Below are 7,067 nucleotides of genomic sequence, written 5' to 3'. Positions count from 1 at the left end.
GTGTTGTCAAGGGTGTGGGGAAATTGGAGCCTTCATACACTGCTCATGAGTGAAAGTCACTCAGTTGTGTATGACTCTTTGCAACCCCATTGACTACACAGTCCATGGAATTCCCCAGGCCAGAATACTGGAGTGGGTAGCCATTCCCTTCTCAACCCACAACCCAGGGATTGAACCCAGGTCTCCTGCGTTGCAGGTGGATTCTTTACCAGCTGACCCACCAGGGAAGCCAAGAATACTGGAGTGGGTAGCCTGTCCCCTCTCCAGCCGATGTTCCCGACTCAGGAATTGAACCGTGGTCTCCTGCATTGCAGGCCAATTCTTTACCAGCTGAGCTACCAGGGAAGCCCCATGGGGATGTAAAATAGTGCAGCCACTTTGGAAAACAGTCTGGCAGGTTTCCAAAATATTAAGCACCGAGTTGCCATAGGACCAAGCCATTCCACTCCAAGAGAAATGAAAACATACATACACACAAACACATACACAAATATTCAGAACAGTATTATTCTTAGCCTCAAATTAGAAACAACGAAATGTCCCTCAATGATGAATGGATGAACATAATGTCATGTATCCACACAGTGAAATATTATTCAGTAACAGAAAAAAATGAAGTACTAATACACACTAAAATATGGGTGAACCTTGAAATCCAGATGAAAGAAGCCAGGCACAAAAGATCCATTTATGTGATTTATGATTCCATTTGTGTGAAATGTCCAGAACAGGTGGATCATCCATAGAAGTCAAAGCAGATTTGTAGCTATCAGGGCACAGTGTGGGTGGTGATGAAAAAAGAATAATTGCTAATGGATCTGAGTTTGCTTTTGGGGGTGATGAAAATACCCTGGAATTAGTGGTGGTGGTTGCCCAATATTGCAAATGTACCAAATGACTGTATGCTTTAAACTAGTGAAGCAGATGGTATGTGAACTAAATCTCAATAAAGCAGTTAAAAAAAAAAGTGAATTTTTTTTTAATATTTTAACTTTTTATTTTGTATTGAGATATAGCCAACTGGGGCTTCCCAGGTGATGCTAGAGGTAAAGAACCCGTCTCCCAATGCAGCAGTTCTAAGAGACACAGGTTTGATCCCTGGGTCGGGAAGATCCCTGGAGGGGGCATGGCAACCCACTCCAGTATTCTTGCTGGAGAATCCCCTGGACAGAGGAACCTGGAGGGCCATGGTCCGTAGGGTCACAAAGAGTCGGACACAACTGAAGCGACTTAGCACACGCACATACATATAGCTGATCAACAGTGTTGTGATGGTTTCAGTTGAACAGCCAAGAGACTCAGCCACACCTAGACATGTATCCATTCTCCCCCAGACTCCTCTCCCATTCAGGCTGCCACATAACATTGAGCAGAGTTAAAAGACATGAGGTATTTGGACAAGTGGAGAGAAGCAAGCCAGCAGAGCAGAGCAGACAGGGACCTTGGCATCCCGGCAGCTGAACCGGGGATTTGAGCGAATTGTGGGAGGGGCTGGGGCGTCAAGGTAGGTCGGTGAAGATCACGTGTAATAAATAGTTCAGCGTTAGCCTACGATGCAATCTGAGGCCACCATGGGGTGATAGGAAGGGTAGAAAACATGGAATTTTTCAGATGTATCAGTATGTAGCAGGGACTGGAATGAGCAGGGGGGAAAAATCAGAGAACTCCAGAGTAGCTTCTGACAAAAGAGGAGACGTGTGTGCGTGTGTGTGCGCGCTGTGTGTGGGTCCTGGGTGCGTGTGTTAGTCTGTGAGGGACCCCAGGGCGTCAGGGCCAGGCCTCCTCGTGGCTGCAGTGCGGGGTCCGGCCTCCGGGGGGCGCTGTGACCGCGAGCGGATCCGCCTGGTGGGGGTCGCACCACCACGTGGCGAGAACCCCCATCCTTTGCTCACAGCCCATCTCGGTTTCTGTGGAAATTGTCCTTGAGGTAGGAAGAGGCTCATTTTCCGTACAGAACAAACACAAATACGATATTTCATATCTTCTCTGCCATTTCCGCCCTTGTCTGTAATTGGAAACTCTAGCCCCCAGTCTTACCTGTAGGATTCTGTCTTCAAACGTGCGATCCTCTTTCTCCCCTTGCCAGACCCTCCCCGTCTGTCTTCTGTATTTCTCCTTCAATTTTTCACGATCTCTGATTTTATTCGTCAGTTCTTTTGATTAGGGATGGTAACGGAGGAGGGCAGGAGGAGTTGGGGGCGGGGGTGTGTGTGGGGTGGGATTCTTCTGTTTCATTAGTTTCTGATGAAGCGCGCGTTTTGGCCAGGCTGCGTTCATAAATCCACACACTTTTCCGTCTGGCAGGCTCCCCTCTCCGTCTTTCTTGCAGACTTGGGTTTTGTGCTCAGAGGCGCGGAGACCTTGAGCCTCGCTACTCGGCGTCTTAATTCACCTCCAGCCGATTCTGAATGTTGAGCTTCTCTTTGCCCTTCAGCTTGCTTTTCACCATTTTCTTCTTATTCCTGGATTTTGCCCTTTTCCCTCAAGTTCACCGTTCGAGACTTTCTCTTGGGAGTCACCCTCAATGATAGTATCAAGCTTGTCTCTGGTGGGGACGCGGCTGCCGGCAGCCCGGCCTATTAGACAGCCTCTGCCCCTGTGTAGAGAAGAGTCCCTGTGCTGAGTTAGCATTTCTTATCATCTTATATTGTGATCAGTGCCCCAAAGAGAACTGAACTAGCATCGTCTTCAACAATTTTAATGGTCAAACCCCCAGCTTCCCTGGTGGCTCAGATGGTAAAGAATCTGCCTGCCAATGCAGGAGAGGAGGGTGGGAAAGATCCCATGGAGAAGGGCCTGGCAACTGGCTCCAGTATTCTTGCCTGGAAAATTCCATGGACAGAGGAGCCTGGCGGACTACAGTCATGGGGTCACAAACAGTCCCCCACAAATGAGCAACTAACACACTTCCTCTGAGGGACATACCTGGATTCTGACTTTTAATTTGCTTCTGAGCCTTTGTTTTGTGAACTTTGGCCGATCTTTCAGCAGTGAGAATGCATTTCAGGACTCTCACACATCCACACCTTCTAGGTGAGAAGGAAGGCAAACAGCCCTCCAGGGCTGCCTCGATCTAGTCCCAACCCCTCAAGGCTGCCTTTGCTACCCAGCAGATGGGAGAGTTAGCTTCCTACTGCAGCCTTCTTCCTGACAACACAAGAAAGTTTCCAGGCCTTGCAAAGTTTTATACTCTGGTCCCTATTGTTGGCATCAGTCTTCTGGATTGTGAAGGGCCTTTTGTATGAGACCTTTCAGTAGAAACCAGAGCTTCTCCACTCTTGTAATGAAGCAACACACCGTATTTCATAAAATCCAAGCTGACATCAATTTTAAGACATATTTTATATCCCCCACACAAAAATAGAATGTAGTCAATTCAACTATGACAATCGCTGATTGTAAGACCATCATGTGGAAAAAAATATACAACTTAGAATCATAAAATATGTAGCACAGTGGTTGCATGTTGAGGTCGACCAGCTAGGGTTTGAATCTCAGCTCTATTTAATGTCTGACCTTGGGCAAGCCACTTAACTTCTCCTTGCCTCAGTTTCCTCATCTGTCCGGATGATCATAATAGTATCTACTTAGAAGGATAGGTAAGGATTAAATAAGTGTCTATACACACAACACTTAGTAGCTGGGTATAATAAAGGCTCAATAAGTGTCAACACCTTCTATCTGAATGCTAATGAAGCGTATGTGCATGTGCGTGCTCAGTCGCTAAGTCGTGTTTTACTCTTTGCCATCTCATGGACTGTAGCCCACTAGACTTGTCTGTCTGTCAGGTTTTCCAGGCAAGAATAGTGAAGTAGGTTACCATTTCTTCCTTCAGGGGATCTTCCCCATCCAGGGATCGAACCCAGGTCTCTTGCACCTTCTGTATTTGCAGGCAGATTCTTTACCACTGGCGGAGGCAGGAGGAGAAGGGGACAACAGAGGATGAGACGGTTGGATGGCATCAATGACCTGACAGACATGAGTTTGAGCAAGCTCTGGAAGGTAGTGATGGACTGGGAAACCTGGCATGCTGCAGTCCATGGGGTCACAAAGAGTGAAAGGTGACCAAGTATCTGAGCACCTGAACACACACACAACCCACCTTGAGATTAGTGTAGCTTTTTCTATTTTTTCTGGAGAGGCATTTAAAATAATTGGATTTCATGTTATAACCATTCTGTCATTAAGACACTGAATCAGGTAATCATTTCATTTGCTTCACAGATGATCACCAAGAAGTACTCTTGTCATCAAGGCTTTATTGATGTCTGTGGGGTTTTGTCCACATGATACAGAGTTGACAAGCTAAACGAAAAAAGGAAAGCATGCTGAACTGAGCAAGTGACTTTGTTTGTGGTATTTGTATTGTGGCTGAAGCAGATAAATGGCTAGAGAGTAGTATCGCCATCGACGGGGAATAGACCCTGTGTCACATAGACCTCTGTGAATTCATCTTGAACCAACTACTGGGGTCAGCCTCCATCTCTCTTAGGACCTTTTTCAGAAGAGAGATGTGAAGTTCCAGGCTGTTAAGGAAACTATTGTGTTTCAGTGACGTTCAGGTGTCATAGCTTGTAACACCAACTATGGATTTATGTTCCACCAAGAAAACAAAAATTACTCCTACAACTGTAGCACCACGATTTTTTTTATGCCTTAGAATTTTTTTTTAAGTTTTCTTTGATGTGGACCTTTTTTAAAGTCTTTAGTGAATTTGTTACAATACTGCTTCTGTTTTATGTTTTGTTTTGTTTTGGTTTTGACCCCAAGGCATGTGGGATCTTAACTCCCCAACCAGGGATTGAACCTGCATCCCCTGCATTGGAAGGTGAAGTCTTAACCACTGGACCGCCAGGGAAGTCCCTGGAAAGGTTCTTGTACTTATTTTGGCATTGATTTTGCCCCTATGTATCTCTTGTGCATATGTAAAAGGAAAACTAAAAATGAAATACATTGGCTGAGGAATTTACAAAACTTCATTTTCAGAATGCGATTCTTATGAATTAGTTTCCGACTTGGAGTCTGTAATCTTCACGTTTTGCTGTGCAGCCTTGTGCCCTGTGCCATCAAAAGTATTGGTGATGGAGCATTTCCTAAAAGGTTCCTCCTCTACTGTCTCTAGGATCCCTTTCTGAGTCACTTCACATGTTTTATGCCGGTCTAAAGGCAGTGATACCTGTGGCCGACTACTGGTGGCTAACGGTGATGGCAAGACACATTTTGATTTCAGAAATATTAAAATGTGGGTGAAGATGTGTCTCTTTAAAAAGTAATTTTATTTATTTAATTTTGGCTGTGCTGGGTCTTTGTTGCGGCACGGGCCTTCTCTAGTTGCAGCGAATGGCGGCTGCTCTTCACTGTGGTGAGCGGGCTTCTCATTGCAGTGGCTTCTCTTGTTGCTGAGCACAGGCTCTAGGGTGCCCTGGCTTCAGTAGTTCCACTTCCCAGACTCTAGAACACAGATGCGGTAGTTGTGGCACACAGGCTTAGTTGCTCCGAGGTATGTGGGATCTTCCCCGATCAGGGATCGAACATGTATCTGCTGCCTTGGCAGGTGGAGTCTCCACCACTGAGCCTCCTGGGAAGTCCCAAAATGTCTCTTTAGGTTCCTGCTGAGATCTGTCTCTCTCTTACCCTGGACACAAAGGAGGCTTTTGTCCTCTGGTTCCAGAAGTTGACGTTTCACACCAAAGGGCAGTGGCAAGTGTTGGGTTGAATCGGTATTTAAATCGGTATTTATGTTAATTTATCGGTATTTATATTAATCGGTATTTTCAGCTCCTCACCTCTCACTCAATAGCTCAGATCTCCTGTGTTCCGTTTCAAACCTCTGATGAAGGCAACTGGGTGAAACTTTGGGGAAAAAGAAAAATCAAAACCCAGTACAGAATTTGTTCTGGACTTGTTCCCTCTCAACACTCCCTGGTGATGTCAGCGGAAGTTCTCTGGAGCCCATCATTTCGAAAACATGGGCATCTCCAAGGGATGAAGATCCTGTTGCTCCATACCGTGCAAGGCGGTTGGCTAAGAAAATTGTGACGTTTTCCAGGTACAGATGACAGTCGCTCTGGGGAAAGCACTGTCTTTTGGGTATATGCTTTCATTGGCGTTCGTAACCTACTGCTTATAGCTAAGTGGGACTGAGAAGGCCACATCTGTTGGGAAGGAAAAGTCTTGTGTCTGTGGGTTTTCGGGGACAATCTGCATCACCGTAATCTTAACACATAATTCGATCTGCCTGGAGAGATGAGCCCTTTGCCTAACACCCAGCAGGACAGATCGCACTCAGGAAGGTCACCCAAGATGTTCGCTCTTTGTGCACGAAAATGCGTCAGTCTGTCTTTTCCATTTTGCCATTTCCCGTTTTCTTTGAGCACCGGAGTTTGTTTATTCGATTGTTTTGTATTTAGGTAGCTGGGGACTGAGATATTTCTTTTCTGTTTGTTTCTCCAACTCTTTTTACAGTTTAACAAGTCAAATACAAAACTCAGGGGACTTCATAACCCTCATGATGGAGCTCTGAATAGCATCCCATTATTGATTGGAAATACTGCATTGGAATGCCGCGGAAGAGCCCCAAACCAAAACTTTTCAGACGCCTGAAGCTGTGAGCTTTCCAATTAGGCTGAAAGTTTCCCTTGATAACCAGTAGTGCTGAAGCTTTTAATATTGTTTTGGCCTATCAGTTCTTAGCACGATTTTCTAGTTATGAAGGCCAGCGGATCACTCGGAGTCAGCGAGATAGCTCACACATCCCACTTGCACACTTTCTGATCAAATATGCTATCTGAAAAAAAAAAAAAAGGAATCTTCGGCTTCACGTAAACTGATCATAATTGGGAGCAGTTCGTCTTTCCCTTCTTCAATGCTATCTCCTCCTGTGCAGCCTATTTTGCATCCAGAGATACATTTGAAAGTCGAAATCCCTTCAAGCTAAATATTCTAAACTGACAGAAGAATTTCTAGTGGCACACCAGCCTGGAGCCATGTTTTTATGAGGACATCACTTTCTATTTCTAAGCTTCAGTGTGCACTCTGGCTTCCTTATTGCTGGGAGCCATGCCACA

This window comes from Cervus canadensis, chromosome 23 (assembly GCF_019320065.1).
Source record: "Cervus canadensis isolate Bull #8, Minnesota chromosome 23, ASM1932006v1, whole genome shotgun sequence".
Taxonomy (NCBI): Eukaryota; Metazoa; Chordata; class Mammalia; order Artiodactyla; family Cervidae; genus Cervus; species Cervus canadensis.
Note: the sequence above shows the minus strand (reverse complement) of the source record.